Source organism: Protopterus annectens, chromosome 4.part1 (genome assembly GCF_019279795.1).
Source record: "Protopterus annectens isolate FY-2018-M chromosome 4.part1, PAN1.0, whole genome shotgun sequence".
NCBI classification, from domain to species: domain Eukaryota; kingdom Metazoa; phylum Chordata; order Ceratodontiformes; family Protopteridae; genus Protopterus; species Protopterus annectens.
This window is the reverse complement of record NC_056734.1, coordinates 658,269,694-658,289,216: the sequence shown is the minus strand read 5'-3', so window position 1 is coordinate 658,289,216 and position 19,523 is coordinate 658,269,694. Positions and strand designations below refer to the sequence as shown.

The following is a 19,523-nucleotide window of genomic DNA, read 5'->3' as shown; positions in this document are numbered from 1 at the left end:
TTTTCACTATGTTGTGGTACATGTGTGGTACATGCATATTGTTGCGGTGTAGGAGAATGTTTTTCCTGCAACTTTTCCTGTACATCTCAGTATGTATACCATTAAGATGTTTATTAACCAAGACATCTAAACATTCTATCTGGTCTATGGACCAATTAGCTGCGAACGATAGGAAATTAGTGGTGCCATTAATATGCTGTATAAACTCTTGTAGCCTTTCCCTACAAGAGTTTATACAATATATACGTTTATAAATTTCACTTTTTTCAAATAGCTTTTTCAAGACCAAATGCTAGTTGGACTTGCTTAGTTAGAGGGTTTAATAAAGTAATTGACTTGTTTCCGTTATCACCTTTACCTCTGTAAATGATTCATTACAGTTGAGTAACAGTGATTTTCGTTACATTTCTGGGAAGTAGTCGGCATGGTTCTTGAAAGACTAGCCCTATCCTGCCGATTGTCATAGGATGGCATAACAGATGAAAGATGATTGGCAAAGTAACCTGATGGTAGTAAACAAATTAAATTCTCTGAAAATCTGCCAAGATCATGAATTGTATATGTATGGTGAGTCACCCATGAGAACATTGTCTTAAAAAAAATTGCATCCATTAAAACACTAACTCCCCAACCTGTAGCTCCACCCCTCCCAGAGTAATGTAACTATAAAAATTAATTGTCTGCGAATGCAGAAATGCTATTTCAATACAAGGTTCAGCTATAAAATTAATCTATAAAATGCTGTTTGCAGACTAAAAGAAAGACATGAAAGATACTTACAAGCTATTGTTGGTGAGTGAATGTTTTACTTTCAGACAGTTCAGTTGTGTAATGTGATTAAAAGTATAATACGTGCTGATGCAGTTTTTCTTTCTCTCCTTCCTTTTTGCTTGCACAGCATTATTTCTTTTGTCTAGAATCATCTTTGTCCTGTGCACTGCTGGTTATATTATTTTTGTCTCTCTGTGGTACAGAACTAAATACTTCTATGTTGTTTAAAGTTTAATTTTATCTACTTTGCTAGAATCTGAATATACCTAAGGAGACACAAGAAATGGGTTTCATGTTGTTTTTTCATATACAAAGAAAATGCTTTTTACTGCGACAGTGAAAGCACAAGTGATAGAGAAATCTGCCTTTATAAAATTCTGTCCAGGGTCTGTTAGTTACAGAGTAAAACAGACAATAAAATAACATGCCAGCATTTCAGTAGGTCTCAGATGCTGTTGGAAAGTATAAGTAATGGATAAGCAGAATATGATAGCTAATTTTCTTTATTGCTGAAGTGAAGTATAAAAATATCAAAAAATAAGGCAGCAATAAAGCTTTGATATGTAACCGTACCTTTTAAGGACTGTGTCTACTTAACCTGAACACTGAGTAAATGCAGAATAAGACCCGTTATTATCCATCAACACAATGAGAATTGAGTCTGTGTTTGCACTTCACATATGCTAGTTACTGTTCACGTATTTGATTCCACTGTACTAACAACCTTAACATACAGTTGATAACATTCCACTTGCTGCCATTGTACATTTTTTTCTACGGTTTTCCCTTTTTTTGCTGTTTTTCTTAATCAGGTAGTACTTGCTTTCCATGGGCAGCACAGGCATGTTGCCTTATTAAAGGCAATCTTCTCAGTCACAGCTCTATGCAACTGGAGCTGTGAGAATTAAACCAAGGACTATATGATGATGATCAGTTGATTACTTTAATTCTTTGTGCTAAACAGTGAGGCATTACTTCGATATGAGTTTCCATACCTGCACAACAGATCTGCTTTACTAGGTGACATTCACAATTTAAATTCTCTTCACAAGATGGCCGATTCCTTTGCCAGATATATGTTGCTATTTGGCATGCCATCTTTAAAACGGAACTCACTTTAAAAGAGCAGGCCTATCTATTATGTTCTGGATCAAAGTTTCCTCTCCTGTTAGTTAACAGTGCAGAATTTAGGCTAACATTTTGTGATTTATGTATGGCTGTATGGCTTTCCTTTGCAAGATATAAGTAACAGGCTGCTTATGACTTTTTTTTTTCATAACATAGTAATGAGTTGCTTTATCGTAATGAATTGCTTTAGCTTTTTTTTTTTTTTTTTTTTAAATATTTTTATTCATTTCCAAAAACAAGAAAACATGAATGCAGGTTATTTATGACAATGAAGTATTTACAAATTATTTAAAAAAGTAGGCTAAAACCTCTAAACAGATATCAAACATTAAAACCAAAATAAAGTATTTACAAGGGTGTCTATTGTTGACATATAATTGACTTTCTATACAATTGTTTCCTGATTATAATCTGCTGCAATTGCTTTACCTTGAGTATATTTATTACTGTTTTTAATATTTCTAACAATGTGTTATTCTAAACAATGTGTTATTCTAAATGGACTTGATATACATGTGTGATGAATTCTGAAGGCAGAGTATTCACCTTTAAATGGCGAGGCTGTTTAACTTAAATCTAAAAAATGGTTGTATGTGGATGTTCCAGAAACTGATTCAAATAAACCTAACATTTGATGTTATGTAGAACATTAAATCAGTGTGCTTGATTCTAAATGCGTGTACAGAAAAAGTAAAATGACAATGTTAATAAAAATAATTTAAAATATAATTACTAGATGTAATTCTTTAAGCATATCAAACAGACCTTAGCACTCATGGTTCTTTTTTTACGGTATTGTTTTTTAGACTTTTCCCACCCATCTATGTTTATGAAATATATGCCACTAACTATTTTTGATTGGATGATTAGATAAAACTATCTGTTTTACTGCTTCCTCTAGAATAAATACTTTTGTGATTCAAATCACATGTATTATAAAAGTCATGCATGTATAATCAGTGCAGCAAAATAATAAATTAACTGCACACAAAGTCTATGTTGGGGGTGGCTTCTCTGTACTGGTTTGTTGCTTTAGAGAAAGTTATTTTTGTACTCCTATTCTGCCCTTCTTAATTCAACATTGTAATGCAAAATCATATTACTTGTCATGTTTGACTTTTCACAGTCACAGCTTCCAAAAAACGTGGCATAAACACAAAATGTTTAGCAATTCTAAAAAAAAAAAGATATTTTCCTTTACATTTCATGTCCTACATCTATCAATATTTCCACATTTAACCCATCAAGGGGATTCTTCACTGCGTGTGCATCACTGCGCTATGTGCACATGGCCACAGAAAGTTTTAGATTCACTAAGCACCATGTAGCTGCTCACAACACCATTCAAACCATGTAAACACCATGGCATGCTAATTACAACATAAGCAGCTAAATTGCATGTTAATTAACCAAACTAACATGGTAGAGTTAATCAACAGACTATAAAGCATTCATGTAGACTCTGTGCTGTTTTTTATTTGTGAATTCCAAATCTTTTAGAACACAGCCACGGAAAGGAGTCTACACAGAAACAATGTTATTGCTGATGCTGCTTTATTTCATTTGCATGTGCTACAGGCCGAAGCCAATGCTGCTGCAACTGTGGCAACTGCTGCATTTACAATGTAAGTCCTGAACCTGGAGTGTATTGTTTAATAAAATGAATGTGTGGCATATCCTTGTATTTCATTAGTTGGTATGGTAAGCAAGTAAAAGGTGAAAGATTTGTATATAAATTACTTTGACATGTGACAGCAGAGACTTATTTGACTTATGTGTGTCGATTACTAAGTAGTAGGCCTCAGGCATCAAAGATCACACAGTCATACCTCTCAAAAGTATTGATGATCACTGCATGCCCTCAGTTTAGCACCATATGTTTGTACTGGAAAATCATTAAAGAGAGAAGTTAGAAAGTAGTGATACACACTGCAGTTTCTGACTACACAACCCTCACATGATCATTCACTATAAAGTTAGGAAATTGTGATGCTATCATATGTCTAATTTTCCAAGACCAATATAAGTCAAAGGTACAATAACCAATTCAACAGCCCAAATGCAGATATACTATACTAAGCAATAAATTAGCTATGCACCCTGAGCATCAGACACAAAGCTTTTGTAGCTCTGAATCCAAAACATAGAACAGGAATATGGCACAGTTATCATCACTTGCACATGGTAGTGTGTGTGTGTGTGTGTGTGGGGGGGGCAGGAAGCCTAGGCTGACAAAAAAGGTAGGTGAGTGTTTGAAAGTAAAAGAAGAAGGGAGAAATGTGGATAGACCAACAAATGGCCAGTGAGACAAAATGAGTAACTGTTGTGTGAGTGTGTCTGTAGGGGTCCTCCTGGTGAAATTGGTGTGTGGGTGTCTGCATGAACACAATCAAACTCTGTACCGGTTCTGTCTTGGTATGTCAGACATGTGTGAGCCGTGCATGGTGGCGGTGGCAGTTCATCAATGTCATCCTGACCATGAGAACTGCACTGGTACCTCCAGCCCCAAGATCAGATGCGGTGCTGCTACCTGAGCGTGACTGATGTCTGCTGAACAAGCTCCCTTCACAGGGACACCCAGTACCACAACCCCATAAACTGACACATCTGAGCATGGACAGGGCTTTCACTGATGGAGCAGTGGAAGTACTGCCACTATGGGACCATGATCGGGCACAGCCACATTAGCTGAGGCAGTCACACATGTCAGACTGTGCCACATTCACAACACTGATCATTTGCCTGCAGCACCTATGGAAATATGACCTTGCTTCTATGATGGCCCTAAACATACGTTGAGTGGCACGGGAAGAGACACATGCGACAGGTGGGGGAGAGACAGCAGGCCCCCTCTGAGCACCTCTTTCAATCCTCCTATATGGCACTTTACTCACAGTTTGGCTATGGCCAGGCACAACAGGCACTGAAGCCACAGTAGCCATATTTCTCTGACAATGTCCTCACTCTCCATGTGTCCAATATGTGTTGGATCACTGGACTGGGTAGGTGTAGGTCTATTGGCTGTGTCCATTGGAAATGCAGAGGATGGCTGCATGTCAACCTCAGTGTCAGATTCAGCCTCTGCACCCCCACCCCGACTGTGCCTCACTTTGGCCACCATCATCCTCAGAGTCTGCTGATACACTGACAACAGGTGGTACAGGTCCCACACTCCCACTGTCATGATCATCTATGATGAAAAGTCAGAAACACAAGAATAAATTAATACCTGCACTACTATAGTGCAATATATACTAACAAACTAACATGCGACTACTATTACAAACAGTACAGCAATATACACAACAGGTCTGAGATCACATCACACACTACAAAATGTCTTTAAATTGTTCAGCAGTACAGATATAAAAATGTTTCCCTTACTATCTGCAGATGAGATATTCCTCTGTAGTCTAGATGGTCCTGGAAGAAGTTAGCAAGAGGTAAGGGCAACATCATCACAATTAACACTAACACAGACGGAAATACATTTACTGCTTTATATGTCCATTAACTATAATTTCAACAAGAATGTGTCTGACAACTCCAACCTAAGCCTATAACTGTAGCAATACTCAACCCCCTCCAAAAAAAAACAAGACATGTGACATAGAATTAACTTAATGATTTCAATTGTTCTACTATACAACAGTATTTAACTGTTCAGATAACAAAGCTTACCTGGGAACTCCTCCCAGGATGTGCTTTCTGCCTCAGAAGCTGTTGCTCTGATATGCAGGACATGCTGTACTGCACTCTCCTGGAAGCTGTCTGGATCTCTCAGATTGGCCAGGAAATCTTCAACACGGGTTAGTGATGGTTCCCTAGCAGGCCCTCCCAGTAACCATCTGATCATGGTCCACTGCAACTGCTGTCCTCCTGCAGATGTGATCATGTTAGTGACCCTGTGGTGGACCTGCTTGTATGTCTTACCATGACCACTGATGGCATTGACATCATCTACAATCTGCTGCCATATTCACATCCTATGTGCCATATCTTTCCATCCCCTTTTCCAGCAGAAAAACACCATGTTGCCCAAGGCCATCTACAATCACCTGGTTCTCAGAATCGGTGAAGGGGGGGATCTCCATGGATTGACGCACTTGCATGACATACTTGTAGGTGTCCTAAAAGACAACAGAAGGATAATACACATAAGTGTCACATAACTACAAAATAAAACTCAAACCAAAAGCTGTAGATGGAATGAAGGAGCGAACACAATTCTTTAGTACTTTCGTTCAAATTTATTCTTCATGAACTTCTTGAGAAAAAAGTTAACCTCTCACAAACACACCTCTTATAAGTTACATTACACGTCACATGACTTTCATGATACTTTAGATTAAAGGTGTAAAATCATACCATAAAAATAAAAAAAACTGTCTTGTTTACCAAACAGCTTAGAATGTCAAAGCTTCATAAAAATGTCTTAATATAAAAACATTACCATATTATTGTGATTTAAATATTATTTTAGTGCTAAAAACACTTAATATTGATGCATTCATTCAGACCAGGGACATGTGTGAACTGGACATGAAGAATATTGTAAAGGACACCGTCATGCATAACCTCACTGTGGGAGAACATCAGACACTGTGTATTTTAAGTAAAAATAAAGGCATTAGTTGGTTAATGATACGGCTTATTCTGTTGTAGATAAGAATGCAATCAACAACAGTGTTTTGAGAATAAACACTGATCTTTTTGACATGTTTTGCCAGAGTAGTTTAGATCATGACACATATGAATATTTGTTAGTGGATCATTCCAGCATGGCAAGTTTCTTTGGGATACCCAAAGTACACAAATCAGAAACAAATCTGCCCTTCAGGCCTATTATTTTAGCCAAGACAACAAAGACAGAAAATATTTCTTTATGGCTGGATTACATACTCAATCCTATAGTGCAAAAAGCAAAGTCGTACCTTAGGGACCCCTGACACCTTTTGGAAATTTTGAGGGGCATTAACCTCACCCATGGTGAATTTTATTGTTTTGTCTCTAGACGTTAAATCACTGTACACATGTATCAACCAAGATGCTGGTATAAATTATCTGAGAGATTAACTTAATGGGTACACTGACTTTACACACAGTAAAATAGAGATGGTTTGCAAGCTTATGGGCATAGTTCTTGACAACAATTTTTTGAGTTCAACCAAAGATATTATAAGTAGACCTCAGGGTTGGCTATGGGGCAAGGGTGGCCCCATATTTTGCCAACCTTGTAATGGTCATGTGGGAGGAGAGATATTTGTATGTACATCCACAAAGGTCCCATGTTATTTTATATCAAAGATTTATTGATGATTTCTGTGGACTGGTGATGAGAGTGAATTTGAATCCTTTGTTAGAGACTTAAATCACATCACAGATTTTTTGGAATTTTCTGTGAGAAGTTTTGGTAGAACCATTAATTTTTTAAATATACATTTGGCTTTTGATGCATCCAGTAACACTTTTCTGAGTAAGATTTATAGGAAAGATGTTTTTGTCAACCAATATTTGCACAAAGCTAGCTTACACCCTAGGCATATGAAGAAAGGGGTGATTAAGGGTCAATTTATTCACCTCTGTAGACTCACATCTGATGATGACACTTTTTTTCAATAGGTAATCATGCTGACACATTTATTCTGAACAAAGAGGGTATGACCAAGCTTGGTTAACCAATGTACATAAGGAATTGTTTATTCTAAGACAAAACGCTGCCAAACCCATCATCAGTGGGGTTGGTGATGTAAGTAACAACAGGAAAAAGAAGGACAACACAGTGTTTACTATTTCTTTCCCCATTCCCATTGTCAATGAGATGGGTGTCATCAAACACATAATAAAGGACAATTGGAAGGTTTTGATGGGGAATAGGGAACTCATACAGGTAGTAGGTGTAGAACCCAAGTTCACCTATAAGAAAATTAAGAATATCAAAAACATTTTGGAAAATGGTGGGGGGGCACACTTTAGCATTGACTGAATTGAACAGTGTTTGTGGTACTTTCTCCTGTAGGAAGTGTAAACAATGTATGTATATAAGCAATGCATCTAGTACATTTATTACACATCTTAAAAGGACTATTTGGGTCCATAGACGGTTTACCTGTGAGTACAAAGATAGTTTATGTGGCAGTATGTGACTCTTGCCCTAGTTACTACATAGGAAATACCATTAGATGTTTAAAGCATAGAATATATGAGCATACACTTGCTATTAAGAAAAAGGACTTTACCAATGCTTTAGCTAGGCATGCTATTCACTGTATGAACTTCAAAAAGTTCACCTTTTCAGTCATAGATTATGTTCAACAAGTGGATTACATAGGGAACACCAGTTTGATTTTAGAATGCAAGGAGTCATTGTGGCAGATCAGTTTGGTAGCAGACAGAGCCCTGGTCTGAACAAATGCATCAATATTAAGTGTTTTGTAGCACTAAAATAACATTTAAATCACAATAATATGGTAATGATTTTATATTAAGACATTTTTATGAAGCTTTGACATTCTAAGCTGTTTGGTAAACAAGACAGTTTTCTATTTTTATGGTATGATTTTACACCTTTAATTAAAAGTATCATGAAAGTCATGTGATGTAACTTATAAGAGGTGCGTTTGAGAGAGGTTAACTTTTTTCTGAAGAAGTTCATAAAGAATAAATTTGAATGAAAGTACTAAAGAATTGTGTCAGCTCCTTCATTCCATCTAAAGCTTTTAGTTTGAGTTTCATTTTCCAGTTTGTTGTGTGCTTAAGTTTTTGTGCTATAACTACAAAATAACTATTTCCAGATAAAACAGAAAAGGTAGCTAGTCAATATTACCCACTGGAGAAACATAAAACAGTCTAGAGATGTGAAATACTAACAACACACAGGATGCAAAACAAGGAGAGTAACAAGAGCCACATATCCTTGTTTGTACCATAACAGTAATTCACCTTTGCTCCCACACTCACAAAAGAACAGTCTATCCTTCACTGTGCCATAACAGTAACTCAGCTTTGCTCCCCCCACCCAGAAGAACATAAGAATGACATATTTTGCTAACAAGCCATCTTTGAAATGTTAAAAGTGCTATCACAGGAATTGTCCTTGAAACATTTGTACATATTTATCACAGCACATTCCATTTTCATGTATTGACAATCATGTATACCTCTGAAATGGCTTGCCAAACATGCACATGCCATTAGTACACGTATAACTTATTCCTACAGATAAAAGTGTAAATTCATTTGCTTCAGTATTTTCTTTAATACATTCCGGCATATGCAGTATGCAGCTGAACAAATAGAAGCATAGCTTTTGAATTTCAGTACTCCTCTGTGTAGGTATCCCAAAGTAATAGTGTATCTTCACTCTTCTCCGCATAAACAAGTCTCCTCACCATCAGCCTGCCCAGGTACAGACTTGCCTTTTTATATGGTATAGATTCAGGGCTGTCAGCGCAGTGAAGATGCAAATGAGGTGTGAATTAATTATAATTGCAGAATCCCCAAAAATTGGATCCATATAGGAGTGTAAACATAGTGCAGGCACTCTCTCAGTGTTTGTTTTTAATGGATTGCAATTGTGACTGATTAGAGGCTAAGAGAAGGAAAACACAACAGCACTGCAGGCTGCATTTCTTCCAGTAGGTATATCAGGTCACATCTACAAAGTGTTAGATGTAAGGCTGGAAATGTAAGTAAGCAACGCACAAGTCACAGCCTGTGCTCCTTCACATCCAACCTGCCCCTCATTTGTTGGCAACTGCATATGATACTATTTCCACTTAATATCCTTACACATTATAAGGACAATGATATAGAATGGCTTACACACTGCATGTCTTAGAATACTGCTCATATAAATGAAAAATGGTTAACAAATGCAGAAATGTAAGACAGAGCTATATAGGTCCAAGCAATAATCATGACAGGTTGTGTGATCACTAGGTACACTACACTACTAAATGTACAAATAATAATTGGTTTGATATCACTGTAGATGCTGTTGCAGTTAGTTGAGTGCATTTTGAGTTAATTCCTTGCGGCATGTTTGTGTGGCAAAAAGGGATAAGGCACCCATCCTGTGTTCTGAAGGTATGTTGAAGTGAAAGTTCAAATCCAGACCTATGTAGTAATATCTCATGTGTGCTAACATTTTCTAGTGTGTATGTCAAAGGTCACTTTTCCTCATTTCAACTACTTCTCCCTTTTTCTGATTTTATTTTGTGGGAGGGGGACCACTGTTTGTGTGATGCACTGCTTAGTGTAAACACAGCAAACAGGAAGAAAAAAAATGAATGTCAGATTTGGCTGTGATTATCTCTTTTGCATGAAATGCAGCCATGCACAAACTGGACAACTGGCCAGACAGGACCCAGACAACCAAAAATAGAAACCTGATACATTCAATTAATACCACTGAGCATCACTAAGTGACACTGCACAGTGGTTTACAGTCAGATCTTAAGAATGATTAGTAAAAGACGGAATGTAACTATCCATGAGGCAGCAGGTGTAAGTGTAAGGCTGGAGTACAGATGGTCCTGGGTTCTAGTACAAGGTGTGCAACCTTTATCTTATGTTGTGATATTGCAATTTATAGCAATGAACTACAGAATAGACAAGAGTTTTCTCAATCTGCTTGTGGTAACAAATGTAAGTGTGGGACTGCCATACACATGGTTCTGGGTTTGAATACAGCATATTCCATGCATTTTTAACTCTGTTCCACCTCACATTTTAGTCACTCACACTTATTACACTTGATATGGTGTGGCTGATATTCATTATATGTATGAGGGCTGAGCCACTAATATTGTGTCAGTTATGTATTCATTTATCTATGTGTTATTACATTTATTCTCAAATGTATAACAGTGAGTATATTGTGTACTATATTGCTGTAAGTATTATTTATTTATTATTTATTTATTCCAGTTTGGTGACCGGGGAGGTCCACTGGGCTCAAGATCCCATTTTCAGTGAAGGCCCGGGGAGAAAAGCTCCACATTACAAAGTTACATCACATAAATGAATTACAAAGAAAAATATTTGCATTACAGTCAATAGGTAGTATTACAACAAACAGCAAGTAGAATTGCAGTCAAATAGGTATCATTCACTACAGCAACTAAGATATTAAAGAAATTATCCAGGAGGGATGAGAAGCATAGAGCATAAGGCTGGATGTAGATATTAGTTACATTTACAATCTAGATCTATGAGAGAAATTAGAAAGGTATGAAGGTTAGCCAGGAGAGAAGGAAGAGGGGAGCTTGGGTGGTATAGGATGATTTCTGCTATCTGGACTGCCATGGCCTTCACAATTGTCTAAAACACATGCTCAACTCCCTATGCATCCAATAACCTTGAATTTGTTTTGCTAGCAACTGCTGCTCTCCACTTATATTCAATAACCTTGAATTTGTTTTCTTGCAACTGTTGCACTCTGCTTACTATCATGCAAACACAGTGCTTGTAAAATGCACACTGCCCAGCACCGTGTTTGCTCAATGGTAAGCGGAGCTAAATATTTTCAAATAGTGTGCACACCCCCAGTGAATGCGATGAATAGAATTGATGAAAAAGTCTCATTCTCCATTGCTCTAGATCTGTATCAGAAATGGCAGGAGTTTGTGGGGAATGTGTCAGGTTTAGGGCACAGAGATGGGATGTCCTGGAGTCCAAGATTTTGACTGGACTCCTAGTTAAGAACCACAGTGCCAGACTTTTTTCAAGGTAACTATTCTGGCTCCAAGTTTAAGTCAGAAGCTTGGGATAGATTGGGCTGGGCTGTAACCAATGCCACCGGTATTCCCTGCACTGGCAGACAATGTAGGCATCATTACAATGACACTGAAGGAGGAAGAGGGATATCCTTGACCATTTATTGGGGAATTTAGGACAACAGACATCCCACACTTGTGTAAAAATCAATTACAGAGAGTATTTGTAAGACTTAAAAGATGTATATAGACAAGACTGGTATTCATAATGATATTCTGTTATGTTGTTTTCCACAGTTGCCAGGCAACATGAAGTCAATGTATGAACCCATGAGACTAGCTTAGCAAGGATGAGGGAAAATGTGGTATGTATGCAGCCGAATAGTTGTGCTATTTGAGCATTCAAAGTTAAAGATAGCTTTTTTTGGTATTTTATAGATTTGTATCAAACTGAGTATTCATATCTCAACTGTAAAAGCAAGTTTATGTGTATTAGTCTGTAGCACAATCCAAGAGTCCAATATTACAATATCAAATTGAGCATGCATATCTTAACTGTAAAAGCAAGTATGCATGGATTAGTCTATAGCACAAACTAAGACTACAATATTAGACTTTAGATGGAAGTTGTGGGTTCAGTGACCACACTTCCAACTATACAATACTGTTAATTCTTCAATTATGTGTAATTTAAAAGTTTAAAATAAAAGCTTTATACCAGTGGCAAACATAACCTGCGGTAAACTGTAATCTGTATAAGTGGAACACACATATGAGCAACATATGCACATGTCAAGGAGTACTTGCTGCAATCTGTAGTACAGTGTACATCTGTAAGAAGCTGGTAGTCTTAAAAGTAAAAGTTATCTGTTAGGAGTTGGTAGTTTTAAAAGTAAAAGTTAATAGAGTCAATTAATTGTAACAATACATTGCATGTCACATATGAAGGTATTAATCATATCACTTTTTTTTTCTCTCCCCCTCACCCCAACCCTTATCTTCTCTTTTTTTTATTTTATTTTTTTTTTTTATTATGTGTCATCAAAACGTGCCCATGTCATCCCTGTGTACCACATCACTAAATGCTCCATAGCACAGTGGGGTAGGCCTGCCCCATAGGATCTACCAGCCTCACCCTCCACCGGCTCCAGCACCATTGCCCAGTACATCAGGGAGACAAGCTGGTAGCACCACCTCTGCTGCCCTTGCATAACTTGCTCCCTCAGGTAGTCCTGCCCTGGAGGCTGGTCCAGTGGTACACTCCAGGAGCAGTGGCAGAGGTTGTGATTTTATCACCCACTCTGAATTGTCAGGGATGATGCATAGGGTTGTGTACCACACTGTTGGTGCACACCTATGCCGGCTGGATAGGCTGCCCTCCCTCATTTTATGTAATACCAGGAGGATGAGCTGCAGTCACCAGGCATTCCAGCCTGTGGCAGAGTGAGGTTACAGTGATGACAGTCCAGTGGGTGAGAACTTGATTTTCACTGTCATCTAGCTTGATGACCATGGGTTTGTGATGTCCCTACCCAAAGCCCAATCATGGTGTCCCCCAAACTTTTATGTCCATCACAGTCCCTGCCTCTTGTCATGTTTATCTTGTCTATCTGCAATTGCTTCCTCACCTACCCAACTTACCTCAACCAGACATTCTTACATCCCTTCCCCAACAGGTCTATATTATAACCTCAAATGATTAAAAGAGCGAATGTTCTTTAATCAACCCTTTAAAATAGAAAGCACTAAATCTCGAACACACGGAACAGCGATTTTTTTCCCAGGGAAAAAAAAATCACTGGGCCATTTTCAAGACTTTGCCATTTCCTCCACTGTAATGCAATTTCAGAGTTGTCATATTTAAGTAGGGGGGTTGTGGGAGCACAACCCCCCACTTTGTTTTGTGTTTGGATATTTTTTTTATTTGTGGAGCAACAATTTTTTTTCCATGGGGAAAAAAATCACTGTTCTGTGTGTTCGAGATTTAGTGATTTCAATTTTTAGGGGTCGATTAAAAGGCGTTCACTCTTTTAATCATTCAAGGTTATAATATAGACCCTTCCTCAACATTCCTCTCTTTTTCTTAAAAAAAAAAAAATGGGAACCTGTCCCACAAAAACAAAAAAAAAAAAAAATCATCCCATACATAACTCTCCATTTTGCACACATGTTTTCTTGACACACTTGATTTGGTCCAGTTGGCTGTACAACATGATTTTGTTGTTGTCATCCCTCTATCTGGAGGTGACAATCCAAATTTAGCAAATATTTGACAAATATGTTCACTTTACACTGTTAAAGAAATGGATAGCTATGGTTGTTTTCTACCTCCCTGCTGCACATTCCTGACCTGTTTTCCTTTTGTTCTTCCCCCTGCTTGCTCTCAATTTCACCACTGTCATATCATCCACATTTCTTTTCTTTAATGCATTATTGTGGGATGGTGTACATCACCAACCAACATGCAGCAATGGTAATGTGAAAGTAGTTAAACTATTACATACAGCTGTATTCGAACCTAGTACCATCTGGCCAAAAAAGGAATGTATCACTGCATTAACTGCATTATTACATGCTGCCACAGAGTCAGTTAAGTAGCAGTTGTATTCTGACTCAGTTCTAACAGTCAGGCTTTAGCAGTGCGGCTCCCGTTTGCTCACTGCTTGCACGAGCAAACGTGTATCACCCATATGTATGCACTTTGCTAACCATCTCGCAAACCCGCTGCTCACTGCACTATGGAAATGTTTACATTATGCTGTATTACTGCTGGTTACTGTCCATTTCCTGCGTATGACATGAAATTACATGTGCAAACATTACAAACTGAAGGCCCTATCTAACAATATGTCACATATTTACAGTACATCCCTCTGTTGCCACCACACAAGCATTGCAGCCCTGGTGTCTCAGTACTTTTTCCACCCATATATCAACCACAGTACAACATGTAATGTTGTGTGCTATGCAATGCACACCAGTCTGGTAATATGCATAACTAAAACTATTGACCCATATGCCTAAAAGCACTTATTTGCAAGGCTAGGGAAGGAATCAGCATGGACCATATCCACAGGGACATAAAAGACCTTCAACACACTTGACCCTACCAATCTTGTTTTTGTCAAGGGTACGTCTTGCTTATTGAACCTTGTGGACGTCTTAGATACTGACCCCCACAGACCTGGATGAGGGATAACAGGGCATACCTCTTATGTTGACTTATCCATGGTCTTTGGCACTATCCCACATTCATGTGTCATAGTTAATATCTCCCATGTGGGAATTACACCAATAGTACAGGGGTACGCAACTGGCTCACTGACATAACACACTCTCAAAGCCAGGGAATGCACCTCCACCAGTAGCCAATTACCATTAGAATACCACACGGATCTGTGCTGGAATGCTCAGTTGTTTGCAAACTACTTCCCTGAAGCACAGGCAATGGTAGATGGCCTGTGGTTTGCCAAGCCTGCAAATGACTGTTAATTGGATGCACTAATATAGAGTCCCCCAATGATGGTAACATATTATGGAAGGAGTTACAGCACTCAAATGATTGGTGCCAAACTCACAGACTGAAACTTAAGGGATACAATGGCTCATTGTCCCCTTTGGCAATGAAGTATCCCAGTTAATTATGATATACATAGCACCACTCTAAGCTCAAACTCATTGTTGTGAGACATGGGAATGCATGTTGATAGCAATCTACACTTTCATCACTATGTGTCCATAGTGATGAAACACACGTTCTGCATTGTGCACATCATACATATATTGATATCACATCCAAGACCAGGGTGGTCATACATCTGCCGTAGTCTACCTTTATCACGTCACTAATTGAGTACAATGCTCACCTCTGTCTGTACCTCACCACACACCTGCAGCAATTGGAGAAAACAGAGGTCTGTGCCTGGGAGACTCCAAGGCCTCCAAACATGACATACATGGAAAAACTGAAAGACTTGTCAATGTACTCAGTGTCATGCAGGCTACTGAGAGGTGACCTATGCCTGCCCTAAAGAGCAGTCTCAGACCCTGACCTGCTGGAAATGCTGCACATCAGTAAATCAAATGTACAAGAATAATTTGGCCCAGGGTTCCCAACCTAACCTGTGACATAAACAGAACATGCTGGCGAGACAGATATATCCACCAATGACAAACACTCCTCTGTAATAGGCCTCCACTCATATAAATCAGTGCTCCATAATGACCCTGTTCAAGCACAACCTTGATTATTGGTTGGGTGATTGTAAAGTCACTACTTTTTAATTTCTCCAAATCTTTTGGTTTTCTAATACCATGACGGAATGGACCCCATTCCTAAGTCAAAGTATGAACAAAGTTCATGAAATTAGTATTGTTTCAACCTTTGATGTCAGCCAGAAGTGCTTATCACAGCACTTGCAATGTGCCCAGTAATGACTCTTTCTGCAATTTGTACAGACTTACATGTACTGGTAACATATCTAAATACATTTGCAGATTCTTTTTTACTAGACTAATTGCTCCTATTTCTATTAAAACTGTCTGAGTATCTTTCTTCCACATTGCTCTCATTTCTGCCTGCAAATCCTGATATTTTATGACTTTGTGTCTTTCTGCGTGCAGAACACTGTAGTCACTGGGTGTAGCAATTTCAATGATCAATGCTACTCTTGTCTTCTTTTCATGGACCACTATATCTGGTTTTCTCACATCTATCTTTTCAACTGTTGGTAATGGATGATCCCATGTGATGTAGACTTCATCATTTTCTATGATGCTTTGGGGCTTATGTTTCCAGTGTTTTTCAGCTACTTCAATATTATAATGATTGCACAATCCCCAGTGCAATAGTCTTGCTACATTATTATGCCTTTCAGTATACAGTCCTTCTGCTATTAGCATATCACAACTAGCAACAAGGTGTGACTGTTTCCAATTCTGTTTTACAAAACCTACCTTTGTCTGGTTCTGCCACATGTTCAATGGACTTTGAAATCCAACCTGTATGTAGCCCACTATCTTGGGCTGCCCATATTAACCTTTCATCTTTTGGTTTGAATTTGCCTCTCCTTAACCATTCATGCATTTGATACTGATCAACATGAGGTTCTTCCAGGAGTTTTCTATACTTGCAACTATATTTTTATGCTTTTTCCACATTTCTTACCATCTCATCTGATCCTTCACCTTATATTATTTCAATTGTTTTTTGGCACATTCAGTTGTTGCCTGATTTTTATCTGCTTCTGGTTTGATTGCCATTCCAGTTTGATGCCAATATTCTTCTGCTAGACTAAGAACGGAAGTCATCTTAGATTTATTCTCCTCATGTTTTAAAACTTTTGCTATATATGGGTCTTGTGAAGTCAGCATATATGTATTCAGTCCCACAGTTGAAGATCTATACATGTAATCAGTTTCAAGTAGCCCATACCTCCTTTAGAACGGGGAATATATGATCTTGGTATGCACTGATTTTAATAAATCATTTGATGAGCATGAAGCATCCTTCTTGTTTTCCTGTCTAATCTAGCCAACACCTTTCGGGGCCAGTGAATCATTCCAAAACTGTAAGTTAGGACAGGAAGAACAAATTAGTTTATAGCTTGAATTTTGTTCCTAGATGTCAATGCTGTTTTCAGGATTAATTTAAGTCTTCTAAAATATTCCTAAGTTTCATTTGCATTTGTTCATGTTTCATTGTTGATCCTTCATCAATTCCCAAATATTTATACACTCTCTCTTGCTCAAGTTTTTTTATATCTTGTTCTTGTACCAAACTGATGTTTTGTTGGTGCTGCAGTTTTCCTGCTTTAAAGGTTACTTTTGCACATTTATCAAGACCAAATGGCATTCTTAAATCATCTGAAAAAGTTATGACTACTTGCAGTTGTGCTTTCAGTTCCTCATATGATGAGCTATGCAGTTTTAAATCACTGACAAAGAGAAGTTGAAAAGTCTTTATACTTTGTTGCTTTCTGGGAGTCAAATTATTGCCATGACCTAATCTGTTAAGCAGACAGTTTAATGGTTTAAGGGCAAGGCAAAAGAGCAATGGTGACAGAGAGTCACCCTGGAATATCCCCATTTGGAATTTTTCCTAGAATAATAATTAGTCCTTTAAAATGGCTTAATTACAAAGTGTTTTACCATCAATTCATGGTCACTGTGATGTAATTTTTCACTGCAGGGTGTATCTTATACATTCTTAAGCACTCTTTATCCATGATTGTGGGATACTGTCAAATGCTTTTTTGTAGTCAATCCAGGCCATACTTAAATTCTTCCCCTTTTTACAGTTCTCTGCTATAACTTTATTTAACAGCAAATGATCCTTTGTTCAATATGAGTTTCTTTTATTGCCCTTTTGTTCTATTGCCATAATTGGGTTTTCTTCTAAATGACTATAAACTCTGTTGGCATCAATTCCCATGTATAGTTTATATGTCATTGGAAGGCAAGTTATTGGTCTATACTTTTTAGGGTAGCCTGCAGGTTCACTCTTGAGTAGAAGCACTGTTTTTCCTGTTGTTAACCAGGCTGGTGTATGTTTAGGGTGTGCATATAAATAAATCTTACTCATGGGTAAATCTTTGTGTAAAGATGTTAATACTTTTAAACAGAAGTTAGGTACTGCATCTGGGCCTGGGGTTTTGAAATTAGAGGCTTTTCTTAACTTTGTTTCAATCTCTCTGGCTGTTACTTCATCCCATTTCATGTCTTGTACCTTTAAACTTCTTATTCTTTCTTTTACTTCTTCTAGCCATTTAGCATTTTTGTTATGTTCCACATGGTCTTCATAAATGCTTCTCCAAAATGTATCTGTTTTTTTCTTTTTTAGTTGTCTTTCAATTCCTTTTACTTTGTTTCCCAATTCTTTATAAAACTGTTTTGGATCACCTCTGGGGTGGCATCTACAGTGGATATAAAAAGTTTACACACCCCTGTTAAAATGTCAGTTTTTTATGAGATCACAATAAATAATTTCAAAACTTTTCCTACCTTTAATGTCACCTATAACCTGTACAATTGAAAAACAAACAAATCTGTTAGGGGAAAAATATAAAAAATAAAAAAAACATACAATAAGCTGGTTTCATAAGTGTGCACACTCTTAAACTAATACTTTGTTGAAGCTCACCACTCAAACATGTAAATGCTGTGCAGGCTTCTTGTGAAGCCTAAATGGAGTTAATTGAATCCAAGGGCATGTTTTTATTTTTTTAGTATGGTGAGCATAACTGATTTATAGCCAGTGGTGGCAGAAATTGTAAGAGTTAGCAGGAAGAAATGCAAAAACTAAAGAAAAGTACAGAAGGAAAAAAATATTAGATGAGTTAGATGCGAAAATGTAGCACTGTTTGCTTGATACTTAAAAGAGGTACTGTTTAGCTTTCTACTAAATAATCTGCTGTTAATGCCTTGCATGAACTAACCATGTCTTGAGTTATGAGTCTTAGTCTGTGTGTATTTTAATACAGGTGGTCCAGCATATGAGGTCTTGTGTGACTGCACAGACAGTAATGTGGTTCCTGCCTCCTAGCACTTCATTACTTGTGTAGTAATAGTTCTCTGCATGAAAAGGGGATACAAATGGTTGTTCCATGTGCCCATCAAGGGACAGATCTTGTGACATTCATGACAGGGAAGAAGGAGACAATGCATTCAACTGTCAAACTGGGTAGGCTGTTCTAGCAGGGCAGGTTTCCATTCTACCATGTTGCATGGACATGCTAATTTCTATTACATTAGGTTGGAGTACATATGCTATGAAAAGATGAACTCACTTAAATGCTCAGTAGGCTGTACACTGGAGGAGACACTGACTGCTGACATGCTGTGTGGTTATGCCTATGGACTGGTCAGCATCAGGCTGGTGATCAGTAGGCTAGGGGTGCCTTGGTG

General features: G+C 37.8%; 1 protein-coding gene across 2 annotated transcripts in view; it reads left to right on the top strand.

The window, feature by feature from the left end:
* Nucleotides 1–665: 665 nt before the first annotated feature.
* LOC122801004 (alpha-1,4-N-acetylglucosaminyltransferase-like) overlaps nucleotides 666–19,523 on the top strand; it is a 1,504,136-nt gene continuing 1,485,278 nt past the window's right edge. For both annotated transcript variants that reach the window (XM_044070450.1, XM_044070448.1), the window contains exon 1: nucleotides 666–792. The gene's annotated coding sequence lies outside the window, so the exon portion shown is untranslated. The remainder of the gene's footprint in view (nucleotides 793–19,523) is intronic.